Source organism: Notothenia rossii (genome assembly GCF_949606895.1).
Source record: "Notothenia rossii genome assembly, chromosome: 8".
Lineage (NCBI taxonomy): Eukaryota > Metazoa > Chordata > Actinopteri > Perciformes > Nototheniidae > Notothenia > Notothenia rossii.
Window position 1 is genome coordinate 46,637,136 of NC_136906.1, and position 15,788 is coordinate 46,652,923.

General features: G+C 41.7%; 1 long non-coding RNA gene across 1 annotated transcript; it reads left to right on the plus strand.

Annotated features, from left to right (window-relative positions):
* The first annotated feature begins 230 nt into the window (after positions 1-230).
* On the plus strand, positions 231-1,741 carry LOC307016840. Its single transcript, XR_013801928.1, has 3 exons — positions 231-600; positions 730-809; positions 921-1,741. It is a non-coding gene; the product is annotated as an uncharacterized lncRNA (long non-coding RNA).
* Positions 1,742-15,788: the final 14,047 nt, after the last annotated feature.

The following is a 15,788-nucleotide window of genomic DNA, read 5'->3' on the forward strand; positions in this document are numbered from 1 at the left end:
CATGGAAACCCCAGAAACTCGTTGTGACGGCTGCTGTTCTTTACTGAATGGTTAGTATAATCCATGTAGGGTCCAATTATTTGTATTGGCCAGTGTTAGGTAAGTGCTGGTTTTGTACCCTACATCTATGTTAAGCTGTTGAACGTTCTACTAACACTATTTTATGTAGTTATAATATGAGATAATACATTGAGAGAGCTGAGACAGGCTATACAAGCGTATCTGTTTGAAAGTTCCTTAAATTACAGTATTCCAAACAGCAGAACTTCTGTGTATGTGATGTGACTGACAACCTGACATGGTTTAGCCTTTTCCCACACCTACTACTACTGATCAGCCTGCTCTCAGCTTTCTCATTTGTCTGTGTTGTATTGAAGCAGTGTCCTAAATGTAAAATGACTGACATTTTGTTTTAAGAACTTTTCACCTGTGGAGATTGCAGTGCCAAAGTGTTCCTGTGTAGCTGGAACAGCACTCTGCAATCACAATGTTGCACTGCTGTTCCAGACCGCACACTACTCCACACTCAACCTGGCTGCTGTACCCCCTGTCCTCAGCTGCACTGAAACAGAGCAGCGATGGCACAAGCCAAGAACCATGGTAAGTACAGTATGTGTTCACAACCAATCCATGGTTTAATGAGTATTTCCTTTGTGCCAAGAGCTGATTTAGTATGTTGCATCAACGACATTTTCAATTAATTTGACAATTATTTTGTGTAATTAATAGGGTGTGAAACCAGGCAGAGTGAGTGACATGGTGTTCATTTCCACTAAGCCAAAGCAGTTTACAGTTGCTGACGGTGTAAGGTAATATCTATTGTCCTAAGTAATTGTATGTAGCCTGCTACAACTTTGTGATTGTTGTCTGAGTGTAAAATTGTTCTTAAAGTCCTAATTATCATATAAACATGTTCAAAGGAGTACACGTTACAAGGCCGTGCGGGGGGAGCTGCCAGACCCAGATGTCCTCAAAGTCAGCGAGGCATACAAGGACTTCTCAGCAGACATCGCACCACGAAAAAAAAACGAATGGCTCACTACTCAACTCCACGACTAACACTCTTTCAGAGGATGTGTTGGAAATGCACACATTATATATATTTTTTGCATCTATTTTCTGGATATTGTACATCTGTTCATCTGTTAGCCATTACTTAAATATGCAGAGACTAATTGAAATGTTTAAACATGTATTTTCCCCCCGATATAACATCAACCTATGTTTTGTAAAAGTTTAATTAATCTGTAAGTTATCATTGTGGATTTATTGAATTATGTATTTTCCTATGTTATTTATGTGTGCGTTAGTTTTGAAGATATATTTAATTAGTACCTAAACATAGTATTGTATAACTGCTTTTTGTAATGAAATACACAATTGGTTTGGGAGCAAGAAATCTTTTAATCGTTGTTGCCCAGGCTTGCCGAAATGAATGGAAACTTATCTCCCGATTATAACATTGTGTAACTTGCTGCTGTTAAATACCATCAAACTATGTGCAATATGTGCTTTATGTGCAATATATACTTTATATACATATGCCATCTTTAATAACTGTAATATATGCCGGGCTGCAGGATTTGATTTGTAGATTTGATTTGTTTTTGATCTGTATTTTTGAAAAGTATGTAACTTTTTATCTTTTTTTTTGCATATTGTTTATTATATTGTAACTTAGTACTTTTTTAACTGTAAGATATGCAACACTAAGCTGTCTGTGGCTCTTTCCTGCTGTAACGCTGCAAATTTCCCCTCTGTGGGACTAATAAAGGGATTCTGATTCTGATAACGGGACGAATTTGAACAAAGGGGCACACAGCAATGTAGTGCCGACTTTCTTACACGCTGGAAGGCCAATCGCTTTTCTTCACCCCGAAATCCGTTCATTCTTGCTCTCGGTGTGTCATGACAAACTGTCAAACTGTCAAGCTGTCAAAACTCTGTACTCAAACCGGAAGTACTCGGCCGCACACCCAGCCGCCGGAAGTTGATAGACGCCATCTTGTGCACAGAGCCTATTGACGGCGCACGTCTTCAGTCTCTCGAGAGGGCATCACCGGCTCAGGGCCGCTCAAATCATCGCATGCGAAGCTTCACCCCATCTCTGGTTTCAACCATCACAGCCCCTCCCGTAGGCTCAGGCCGACATCCATAGCAGCTACATCTCCTCCCGGCTCAGTAGTTCGCACCGGACAACAAGTTGCTGTCATAAGCGGCTAGCAGTTTCACTGCACAGCTCCGGGCTCTCGCCCCCATAGGCCTAGAGCGCCGCTTTCCTCCTGCGCCTCACCTCTACGTAACACAAGGCGTCAGGTGCAGTGCCGGCAAGGGCGTTGCAACAAATTCACGAGAATTTCCGATGTATGCATTGCTATCTTTAGTTCCAAGGTTCAGGCTAAAGGTAAGTCCTAGGTAAGGTAAAGATAGTTCCTCACTTCTCCCACATTCGAAAAATAAAAAAAAAATTATAATAATAATAATAAAATATATATACATATGCCTATACATATATTTATATATATTATATGCTTATATATCATGCTATCAATGCTATCAAAGAGGCAGCATCGTTTCCAGCTTCTAGAGAGACGTAAGTCAAGGCCACTTCATCGGCCCCTCCCGTAATATTCTGCTTCATGGACAGGTAACTGTCATCAACAGATGAAGCGGATTACTGCTCATCAGGGTGTCCATGTTATTTCACTTGTGTGAACCCGCAACATCAACTTTACGTTATCTACGTCAAAAATCTTCTATTCACACCAAGATGTTACATCCCCCTTCTTTTGAAAATAAGTATTGCTGCATAATTACATTCACATGCCTTAAAAAACTGTATAAATTCAAGTCTAAGACACTATATTGACCACTTGCGCACAAGTACCGTATCACTGAGGGAATATAAGCTGGTAAATCAACTTGTAGTTAATTCCTCTGCAGTATAACCTTACATCCTATACGGAAGAGCTCACCTGTTGAACCAAACATGTTTTGCTCTGTTTGCAGAGAGTCACCCCCCTTCTCCTCGACTACGGTTGGGAGCCGACATGACAACGGTACAATGCTTCCTCTTTCCACACACGGATGATAATGCAATCAAATAATTAGCGTGCAGGCCAAGGCTGGCTCTCCAAAGCAGATATTAATGTCGCTCTTAACGTTCCTATTCATCCATCCCAGTGGAACACCTTTTAAAAAAAAAAAAAAAGAATGCGTGCACCACATGGGTAAGTAATATTGCTCTCTTCAGTCCAAATCACCCACTGCTCAGGAAGATCCCATTACATTACACGTTAGACGCTTTTGTCCGGGGCGACTTACGTGCTCAGTGCTGTGGGCAACCCCCACAGGAGCAATTTGGGGTGAAGTGTCTTGCCCAGGGACACAACGAAACGCTGACTGCAGTGGGGTTTGAACCTCTGCCCCCCTGATCTGAACACCAACGCTCTAATCCACTGCACCACAGCCTACAATCAACCTCTCCTCCGATCCCCTTACGCGTTGCCCTTTACGTCATCTAGCGTTCAAATACAACATTACATAACATTGTAACACCGCTCAACTGGATAGAAGAGAAAAAGAAGAAAAAGAGGAGACTCCTTTTGGAGCACAGCGTTCCTAAATCAAAGAGGAACTATAAGCCCAGTCACACACCCGGAGTCCTAGGTATCACACCGAGCTTCATAGTAATGAAACGTTCTCCTAACCGAAAATTGCGTGCATCAGCAATGACGTCAAGCGTATTACAGCAAAACATCACCAACGGCAGTTGCTCTCTCTCACCGGGCAAATTCATATCGCCATGCGGATAATCATGGCACGCATCATCTCCTGTCTTCTGGACGTGGTGTCCGCCGCCCTTACGACGAACGTGCATTTCCCCGACTCTTAAGGATGTGCACGGCACATCCTTTGTTTTGGGGGGATTATATGCAGGGTGAGCGAGTCGCAGGTCCCGGGCCCACTCACTAGCGACTCTTTCTGGCACAAGATCAACCGCATAGCGGCACGCACATATTTCCACCTATTGCCTTACACATTCATAATCATACCTTGTTTGGATCCGCCACTAGCTCTCCCTCCATCATTTTCATTTCAGATGATATCAAGAAAACTGTTCATAATCTCTTAAGCAAGCATTATAACAAATTGGATTCTCCCCAAACATCGGGGCAGTCTTCTAGGATAGGTGCAGCTGCCTCAGTGGCAGCAACAACTCGGGCTCATATCACTCATCATGTCATGGTCTGTACATTAACATGCTTGACATTCCATGTCGTATTACCCATGCTAACAACATTTGCTTTTCATCTGTATACTCATCATTGTCTCATTCTCATGCTAAAACCCCATGCATTCGACCGGAAGGGTCTGGGCTTGTGTCGAGTCAGGATATGATCATCTATGCATCTTAGTACGCCCCAGTCATCTCATGTTAAATCCCTTGCATTTAATGCAATCATAGACGCTTTATATTCATGTCACCATCCCCTGCTAAAACCCCTGGTGCATTCCATGCACTCTACTTATATTCATGTCACCATCTCCTGCATGAATTGGAGCCTGGCTCGGTGTCGAGCCAGGCTCCAATTCATGTGTCATCGTTCGCCTCTAACGAGCTGAAGGTCTGTTCTCTTAGAGCAGTGGTAACCAACCTTTTCAAGCCCAAGATCACTTTTTATTCCAAAATTTCAACCGGGATCTACCAATCTGATATCTTCCAAAAAAAAACACTTGGGGGTAAGACTATTCATCGTCATATTTATTTTTGCAATCAATTTATGTTACAACAGGCTCAATGTACGTGTAAAGATGCACACAAAGAAAGACAGAGTTATGCACAGTTATCGGTGCAATGTACAATATTCATATTTACGGTAGGCATATCTGTTCAATACAAACTATTAATATTTACAGTATCTGTTGAATACACTATATTTAGTTTCTCAGTTCAATTAGTAATATTCACATGTACAGATATTAGCCTACAGTTCAATGTAATCCATATTAAGTTTCTCTGTTCAATGCACAATATATTTTCAATGCTCAAGTTGCTCTATCAGCCTGCCTTTAATGAGACTGCTGTGACTGCACATTATCTGTAAGCCTTTTGAAATCTGGCTGATAGTTATTGATTGCCAGCCGGAGGCAGTCAGTAAGATGTGCGTCAGTCATACAAGTTCTATACTTGGATTTAATTATTTTCATTTATGAAAAGGCCGTTTCACATAAGTATGTGGAGCCAAAGTAGACCTTCAGTTTAAGCGCACATGACACAATCAGTGGATACCTCTCTCTACTCACGAGTGACCAAAAGTCCTGATCTCTTGCTCTTGCCTTCAATTCAATGTTGCTTTGCATTCCAATGATCTCCATGTCAACACCCATAGGTAATGTAAACACCTCCTGCATTTTAGCTGACAGTTGTTCAATGTCAACGCTGAGGAAAGGGTTTGATACAAAACCAACTACTTGCCCCATGTCTTGTAGCTCAACAAATCGAGCACCAAATTCTGATGTCAGTTTGTTCAAATGGGCGCAGAATTGTTCAGGATGGAAAGCCATTTTGTCTGTGAGGTTTTGTGACACCTTTTCAAGATTTGGGAAGTGTGTCAGCCTCGTATGTCTTAACTGAGTGGTCCACAAACTGAGCTTCACTTTGAATGCCTCCACTGCGCTAATCATGTGACCAAGCTCTCGGTCTTTCCCTTGCAATTCTCGGTTAAGGTCATTGAGTTTTGCAGTCAGATCGGTAAGGAACCCCAAGTCCAATAACCAAGTATCATCGGACAGCTGCTCATACTCCTCGTCCCTCGACTTCAGAAAACTGATGATCTCTGGCAGCAAATCCAGAAAACGCTGGAGGACCTTGCCCCGACTGAGCCACCTTACATCTGCGTGAAGGATCAAATCTCCATACACAGAGTCGAGCTCATCCAATAAAGACTTAAATAGCCGGTGCTGGAGTGCTTTTGCACGAATAGAGTTGACAATCTTAACAACAACATTCATTACATGTGACATGTCAATTGCTTTAGCTGCCAATGCCTGTTGATGTATCACACAGTGATAGTTTACAAATGGTGGAAAGTCTGGGTCTTTTCTGCACAGCGCAACAAATCCTGAACGAACACCGAGCATCGCTGGTGCCCCGTCGGTTGTGAAGGACACTATTTTATTAATGGGAATCTTGTACTCACGAACATAGTCCTTGAATGCCTTGTACACATCCTCACCCCCGGTTCTTTCTTTCAATGGGATAAGGGCAAGAAAGTGGCATCGGTAGACTCGTCAAATTGAACTGAAAAGTATTCCGAGAGAGACAAGTCTTTTAATACTTGCTGGGATACATCTTCGGACAATGACTCGACTCTTCTGGCTACTCTTCTGGCTACAGTAGAAGCCACCAAGTGGTACACTTTTTATCCTTTTTTTTATGTCCTCTTTGTTTTTGAAATCCGCAAATAAGACGTCAGCTGTGGCGCTCATTGCTTCTTTAATCATCTCACCATCCGTAAATGGTTTTTTGTGCTGAGCCAAAATATGGCTAATCCGGAAGGACGTTTCTGTAGCTGCATTGCTCTTTGCTGTAGGCGCGATGAAAAGTGAATGCTGTGCTTTTAGTCCTCTTTTCAGTTCATCAATTCTTTTGGTTCTTAATGCGCTGTTGAGTGGATATGAGTCTTTGAATTTACCATGGGTGCTCGCATGATGGCGCTCCAGGTTGCCCCGTTTCGCCAAGGCTACCGCCTGTTGGCATATGAGGCATATAGTCTTCTCTTTCGCTGATGTGAAAAGAAATTCATGCTCCCATTCCGGGTGAAAATAATACATTTTTGATTTCTTTTTCGCCGGACCCTCAGCCATATCGATGTTGGTTAAATATTAGCAGAACTTGGTACAGTTTAAGTCACTCCTCAAGATGACCGTTAAGATACGATTGTTAACCCCGCCCACAATTGCATGCAGCAATTCATAGACGTCAACATATCTAATAGCCAATTGGAGTTTGTAAAATGACCTGTGCGTGATTCAAATCAACAAACCAGAGCATGGTCTAAAAAGATTGTTTAAACAACCAACCAACCAGAGCATGAACATTTTTTTTTTTTTTGGAAAATATATATATTTTTTCAAATGCTAGGGATCGACAGTGAAGGCTTTGAAGATCGACCAGTCGATCGCGATCGACCTGTTGGTTACCCCTGTCTTAGAGTATACTCCGCTCTAAATTATACGTTTTCAATAATCTCTTCTTCTCTTCCCCTGTATGACTCATCATATCCCATAGATCTCTGTTCCAGCCCGCATGGTAAGAAACCCGTACATTTCATTCAATATTATTATTTCGTTTTGGGGGGTTTCATCGGATCGGCTCTACCCTCCCGAATGATACTTCCTGCACAACGGGGCCTAATCGCCAAAATTACCATTGCATTCATTTGTGCATCTGCGCAATAAATATGTATTATTACTTCAAAAACCGTCTCTCCTGATTGAACTCAAGACACCTGACTTATACATCTTCGAAAGGAAGACTGTGTTCATTCTACAATTACATGGGAATAAAGCAAAATGTAGTTTTACTTGTATAATACTTCAATATTTTATATAAAAGCCTGTTTCTAAAAGTATCAACCATAGCAGTCAAATCCTCAGTTTATAATGTATAACAACATACTAACAAGCTAAGGTCTAATTACGCAACCGAGTCTCACAGCATTTCCTGTTAACTGGCTTATCTAAAGCTAGATGAGTAGCACTTGAAATATTTGTAGCTCTATGAAACCTGATGTACTTATATGATTCTGTTTTCTTCAAGTTTGTATCTTGTTGGTCGAACGCACTTATTGTAAGTCGCTTTGGATAAAATCGTCAGCTAAATGCACTGTAATGTAATGTGTTATAGTCACGAAATAAATGTAATATATTGATTCGTGTTCACCAACACGATTTCCCCCCTTTTTTTCGTGTCACACAAAAACGATTTTAAAAGCAATGCATTTCTATTGGTAGTATGTTTTGTGCCTGCGTCTTTTTGTCCGGTCAGGTCTTGGAAGACCGGAAGCTGTGTGGTTCATAAAAACATGTTCTTACTCAATATCAAGCCACCAGTATTGTTTTTATTTTAAATCGTATAACGTCAGGCTTTTGTTGCCATCTGTGAGGAAAAGAAATGCGGCTCAGAGCCTCAGAATACTGAAATCTGAATATATGTTATTACTTGTGACCCGCTCTATCGAAATCAGTCAAAAGTCGCAACGGCTCATTTAAAAAATAAACGTGGATTTGTGTAAAAAAACTAGTTTTTCAGGGTTCTGGTGTTTTGTTTGATTTTAAATAAACAAAGTCTGTTATGTTTATGCATGGGGTTTTTGTTGTTGTGTTTTTTCTTGTTGTTTGCTCCTTTTACCCCTCACTACTCTGTCTCTCCTTCTCTGCAGGGCTGAGGCCTGTACTACGAAGCTGGTTCAACCCAGCGCCATATAGATAGAAGAGTTACGACAACGGAAGTCCAAAAACGGTTATCGTCACGTGATTCATGTAGACGAGGATCGTTCACCGGAAGTTCATGGCGGGCAATGTGAATGCATTGATAACAGGAGATAGAACTACGATTTTTGGTAATTATTAGTGAATAAAGGTTTTGATTTGCAATATTTATACAACAAATCGATATGTGTATGTATTTACATCAATATGTTTTAAAAAATAAAATAGAATTTGCTAATATTAAGTGATAATATTAGAATTAGTGTGAACAACTAGTTTACATGTTAGGCTAACAGTGCCTTGGTTAAAGAGCCTGTTGCTGTTTATTTATAGCTTTGAATTCTTTAAAACCAATATTATCTTCTTAAACTTGTATGGTAGTCAGGAGCATCACTTTCTAATGTTTATTGATATATTTAGAGGGAGGGGATCTAAAGGAATGCTTCAAAATTCAGATTAGATTCATTTCTACCATTTTCTTAAATTCATGGTAGTTTCAGTAATCCCATGGTAATTGAGGACACAAATTATCTAATCTAAATGACTAATGTCATCTTTATGGCTTCCAGAAAGGACAGGAGACCGACAGGTGACTATCAAAGGACTAGCAGCAGCAGCAGCAGCATGATGATGTTGATGTTAAATGTGTTGTTTTAGGAAGATCCATTGCAAATAAATGGAATTCAATAAACATTGAATAGCATATCATGTAGTTTGTCTGTGCCTTTTCCTCCGTGTTGTCCTGGTTTGCTGTGCTGCCTCCTAGTCGCCACCATGGTTTGCTGTGCTGCCTGGGGATGCTCAAATCGCTCCGAGAAAGGAGTACGAATGTACGGCTTCCTCCTTAACTAGATACGGCACGGCTGGCTTGAGCAATCCACTTCATAACCCGCGTCATAGTACAGTTTAGCGAGAGCGCGTATGTTTTGGATTAGGCCAACCGGCTAACTCAAACATATCAAGGTTAGGTTGAACCAGCGCCATATACACTGAGAGTTACGTCATCTCCGATCACTCCAATGGACCACTTTTTTACAGCAATGGCGGATCGTGGAGCCTCTCAATCGTTCCCCGGAAGTTAGCGCCAAGGCTAGCAGCGCAGTAGAGTTGCAGCATAATAGACCGTTCGTTACGGACTTTTAAAGGTAAGAAGAAGTTTAAAGATTTATATTGCGGATATTATCAGTACCACTGGCGGGACATATCAGACCCGGGCCGGGGGGCGGGGCCATATGACCGGGCCCTTTAAACCCAATAAAGCTTGACAAAAATATCGGGAGTCCGGGGTGGTAATCTGACGCTCGTGCGTAAAAAGTCGCTCAGTCAGTAAGATTACAATTTAAAACAATGTTTGAAAGAAAAGTAACTAAAGAAAAGGTGTAATATTTAAGATTTCGTTTCTGCAAAGGGTATAGAAACGAAATATATCAGAGATAATAATGATATAACATGACATAAAGTCCAACAAACCACAAGGACAACGAAAACATAGCCTAATAAAATTACTACATTTCTGACACACCATTCACCATGGACAGCCAGCCGCCACCATGAGAGCACAGCAGTGTAAAATTGGCATGGCGGCCCATACATTCACGTACAAGTAGGCTACTGTACAAATTAAATTTGAAGTGTACTCACCACTACTTGAAGGGCACTCGGCGAGCCTTGCGCTCCGCGAACTCGTCCACAATCTGTTGTATGTCCAATTTCTTGGCTCGGTCACTTTCGATGGACAGCAAGGCCAGTCCACTCAGTCTCTCCTGTCCCATCGTGCTCCTCAAATAGTTTTTGATGAGTTTTAATTTGGAGAAAGAGCGCTCGGCGGTTGCCACGGTGACAGGAAGAGTCAGAAATAAGATGAAGGCTGTGCAAACCTCACTGAATGTAGATGTTACTGCTGGGTTGTAAACAATGAGCATTTTTACCAGATCCGCGACAGATTTTAGTTTTTGTATTTGGTCCCTGAAACAGGTTCTGAAAGAAAGCAGCTGGCCAGGGAAGCTGGCGGTGATGTCCCGACTGTAGTGCTCTCTAAGCTGCTGGGCAGCTTGGTGTAAATCCTCATCCTTTGCTTGTAGTAGTGTGTTGGGGTGAATTGCCTCAAACATGTTCACAGTTGCATTTAAGATGGTGAATCTTTGGGACAGTTTCTGGATGATTATATCGAGACATGCATTGAAAACGGTCACCCGAAAGTTGCTCTCTGCGTCAGTGAGGCGGCTGTCTTCAGAAAGTTCATCAAAGTGTCTCTTAACTTTCCTGGCCCTGGTTGTTTCAAACTGTGTTTGACTTCCCCATTTAGTAGCCAGGGCAAGAGTGGCGGACTTCGCCTCATCAAATTGTCCCCTATACTCCACCAAAACACTGATGGCATTTTTCAGTAGAGTAGATGCTTTGAGAATATCCGCGTCTTCTGCTTGCAGTAAATGTGAAGCACAATTTATGCTTTCCAAAATCTTGGTCTGCATGTTGACCAAAAATAGAAAGCTAAATTTGCTTATGGCATTCTTGAGTGCACTTGCTTCATTGCGCTCATCCTTTTTGTCACTGGTAAGGGATATTTTGACGAGGGCTTTTATAATGTCTCCATATCTGTGCCTTAACGCAACAAGCGCATCATGGCGAGATGACCAGCGAGTGGGACATAAGCGTTTTAATGTGATAGTTCTGCTCTCTGGCGTCATTAACTCACTGAGCAATGCCCATCGTTTGATACTGTGACCAAAAAAGTTGTAGAGCGTCTCTACAGTGTCATATAACTGCTTCACTCCAGGGACATTTTTAACAGAGTCGTTGAGTGCTAGGTTGAGATTATGAGCAGCGCAATGAACATAGTGGACAAGGGGCTCATTCTCGGCTATTCTTGCTTGCACGCCACTCATATTAGCCGCCCCATCATAGCCCTGTCTGCGACATTTAGACAGATCTAATCCGTTTTTCTCTATAGAACCAAGGATTTTGTTTTCAAGCTCTGAAGCTGATGAACCTTCAGTCACTTCAAAACCCAAAAAGACTTCATTGATCTGTATATCTGTTGCAATATCCATGTCGTTCTTAACAACAGTTATGTAGCGGTAAACCTGACTCAACTGGTCTATCTTTGACACATCTTGCGTTGTGTCCATGATGATGGAATAAAATGGGGCTTCGTTTATTTCATCAATGATGTCAGCTTTCACACGTTGAGATAATATGTAAATAATCTCATCTTGAATCTGGTGACTGAGGTATTTCACTGACCCTTCTGGTCGGTTTATTAGCTCTTTCAAAACAGGGTCAATAATTCTATTATTGACAAAAAGTTGCCAGCTTTTCCCTGACCTAGAACCTCTCGATGGCCCCTGAATGCCAAGTTGCTTGAAGCTAGAGTGAGAGTTACATTAACAATGCGCTCCACGACCTGTCTCCAAAATTAGGCGTCATTACGCACATTCCTCTCCATGTCAGCGTCTATTGTGCCGTTGGTTTTCCACTGCTCATATACTACGCATGCACCAAGGTGTATTTGAGTGGATTCATGCCTCTCAATTTTAGTAGAAATATGTTTCCAGTCTTTTATTCCGTTTACCCATGCATTGTTGTAGAACGGTGCCTTTCGGTTGGCAAAAAGCCAGCAAGGCTCACAGTAGCAGCAGTCCAATTTTGGGGAATAGCACATCCAGCTACGTGGAAATGTCATCCCAACTTTAGTGGTGGAGGTGTAATAGCTTTCTGAAAAGCAACGGTTATCCTTGTCTTTGGGAAATGGACCTTTGGGTTTGCATGGGCCCATTTTAAGGATATATCTTTGGATATTGGCGTCCTCAATGTTTTCAAAATAGTTTGCCCGATCAGTCGGAAAACGCTCCAGAGGATAATTGCAGGACACATCATGATCCGTGGTCTGAGTTTCACCCGTAGGAGTAGCGTGAGGAGGAGACCTGTTGCTGCTTTCATTCCCAGTGTCCGGTACTTCTTCACCATGCGGCGCAGCAGGTAAGGAGCCGGAGGGGGAGGGGTGCGGCTGGTCAAGCGTCAGGCCTGGCTCTCCTCTAGACGAGCATCTAGCAGCTGCTGAGTCGTCCCTATTATTATTATTATTATTATTATTATTATTATTATTATTATTATCATCATCACTACAGCCGAGAGACAGAAAAGGAAATAAGATAGGCGGCCGAGCTACACGAAGTAACAACCATGATATCAACATTTACCACAAACTCACATTTTCTTGCTGACAGACGTGTGTGTCCGTGATTGTAGCCTACCTCTAAATCTGGCTAACCCTCACTAACATTGTTGGCGGGCTGGGGCTCGGGGATGAAACACGGCTGGCAGTGGCAACAACTTCAGGTTCATCTCCCGCAGGAGGAGGAGTAGGGCAAAAAAAATATCCATCTAGCTTGGACAATTTGGCTTTTCTTTGGTCCTTTTTATCTTTTTCTTTGCGTTTTGTAGCTCCACTTTTGTGTTTATAACTGCTCATGCTTAGGTAGTGCTCTGTTGAATGACAAGTGATTGATGATGACGTTGACGTTCATTTACGTACGATGTTGATGGACGGCTGTTGATGACGATTTTACCCAAAATACATTTGGAGACAATAGAAGGGATTCACTTGCAATTTTTCATGTTTTAATGTTAAATGTGAGAGTGAAAATAGCAGCACAAGTTCAACTATAGGCTACAATGCTTTATACCTAATATGACCACGAACGTCAGTGCACTCAGTGGCGCGAGGCAGCAGGGCCCGCCGGCGAATATCTCGGGGGCGGAGCCTGCTGCCTCGGCGACGGCCCCCCATTGGGTCCCGACCGTTCCGGGCCCGGGGAGCCCTGCCCCTACAGCCCCCCCTGAAGCTCCGCCCCTGATCAGTACATCTGATTCAAATTAACATGTGTATTAAAGGATGTCAGTGGATTACCCCTAAATTAGTAGATTTAGGGAACGTTTACAGATAACAGATTAAGCTAGGATACCATACCATAGTACCATACACTATACCAGGGATCACCAACTACATTTGTCCAAGGGCCAAAATGTATCCAATAGACACTTTCACGGCCCAGCAATCTTTATATAGCCCAGAATTTGGGGTGGGGGGGGGGGGGGGGGGGGTGCTGATTACTGAATACATGCTCTGAAAGTAATCAGAATACAGTTACGTTACGTGTCTTAAAAAAGTAACGTATTCAGATTACTTTTAGAATACTTTATTTTTCCATAACAGATGGGTATGTTTTGGTGAACAGGAGACACGTATTTTATTGTTTTAATGGCTTATCAAGAACTCAAACACAACATCTTGGTGTCATTCTGGACAGCTCTCTCATCTGCACCCCACATAAAAAACATCACCCGGACTGCATTCTTTGTACTGTCTTAAAACCTTTCCTTGGAATATGTTATGAATTGTAAGGTGTCCTTGGCGCTTTGAAAGGCGCCCCTAAATAGAATGAATTATCATTATTATTTATTATCTGAAACGATGTAATAAGTTTTAAAGCTTGTTCCAGTCACTTGCCCCATGCATTCAGCAGCAGCGGGCCATTCAGTTTGATTTGATCCCGTTATGAAATGTGATCATTTCGACAATAAATAAATGCAACATAAACGTTATCTTGCGCATTTAATCTAACCATCTCCGTTTCTAACTTTCAATATATTTTAAAAGAGATCTCTCTCATCTCCGTGCGGGGGCGGGGCTAACAGACATGCTGCATCTCTCTCTCGCTCAGACCAGCGCCATATAGATAGAAGAGTTACGACAGCGGAAGTCCAAAAACGGTTATCGTCACGTGGTTCATGCAGAAGAGGATCGTTCCCCGGAAGTTCATGGCGGGCAATAGAGAGCCGCAGTGACGCGTCCTTAAACCCGGAAGTAAACTTCTTCCGGTTCCTTCATCTAAAACGCAATGCAATTTCTCCATAGGATTTTGGAAAATAGCTCGAAATAAGGTCTGTGGTTGACACATATTTAAGAGATGGATCACGTTTTGTTCAGCCGGATAATATCCACATGTCAACCCTACTTTTATAATTTTTGAATAATAAATCTAGTCGGCAGAAGCAAAATGCTAACGTTATGCTATAAACGAACTACAAGCCGCAGCAGGGTCGCACGACTTCAACGTCACGCCAACTTAAGATCGTTTCAACTGACTTGCACTGAAACTGCACTTTGAAAACTTTAAATATATTAACATTTTAAACTGTATACCCCGGTTATCTAGGCCCGTTTTGTTTAATGTATACCACGTTTATCTAGGCCCTTTTTGTTTTATGTATACATGTCACACTGTGGGAAACGATATTTCGATATTTCTGGATGTATAACACATGTAGAATTTTTGACAATAAAGCTGAATTTGACTTTCGCGTGCTTGCATATTTTAACAAAGCTTTTCATTTTAGCCACACTGAATTTAACTAGAAGTCATGGCTGTGTCAATTACCAGTCTGATATCGTTTTACAAAGATGACAAGAAGAGTGTAGATAGAGGAGAGAACCACTACAAGTCAGGACACGTTACAGTGCAGCCTAGATGAAGGTGTGCTTACCGGTGTTGTCAGGGCTAGCATGAGGGACAAGGTTTATAGTGTCGGTGAGTAGTGATAGCAAGAGTACCGTTAACCTTTTAAGACCGAGTTAATTTATTCACATTAATTCCCATCAACAAATCAATTTTATGTGTCACATGAAATCTTTATTAGGCAAGGCAAGTTTATTTATATAGCACTTTTCAACACAAGGCAATTCAAAGTGCTTTACAAAAAATGAAAGACATTAAGAAAATGGCATTTAAAATCAGTCATTAAAAAGAAAAACTAATAAAATAAACATTAAAAGAAAAAATACATGGATAAAAGTTACAGTGCAGTCTAAGATATTAATAGTTCAATTAAGAGCAGCGCCAAAAAGAAAAGTCTTCAGCCTGGATTTAAAAGTAGTAAGTTGCAGCGGACCTGCAGGTTTCTGGGAGTTTGTTCCAGATATTTGGAGAATAATAACTGTACGCTGCTTTACCATGTTTAGTTCTGACTCTGGGGACAGAAAGCTGACCAGTCCCTGAAGACCTGAGAGATCTGGATGGTTCATCATTTAGCAGGAGGTCAGAAATGCATTTTGGTCCTAAACCATTCAGTGCTTTATAAACAGCAGCAGTATTTTGAAATCTATTCTTTGACACACAGGAAGCCAGTGTAAAGACTTCAGAACAGGAGTGATGTGATCCACTTTCTTAGTGTTAGTGAGGACTCGAGCAGCGGTGTTCTGAATCAGCTGCAGCTTTCTAATAGATTTTTTA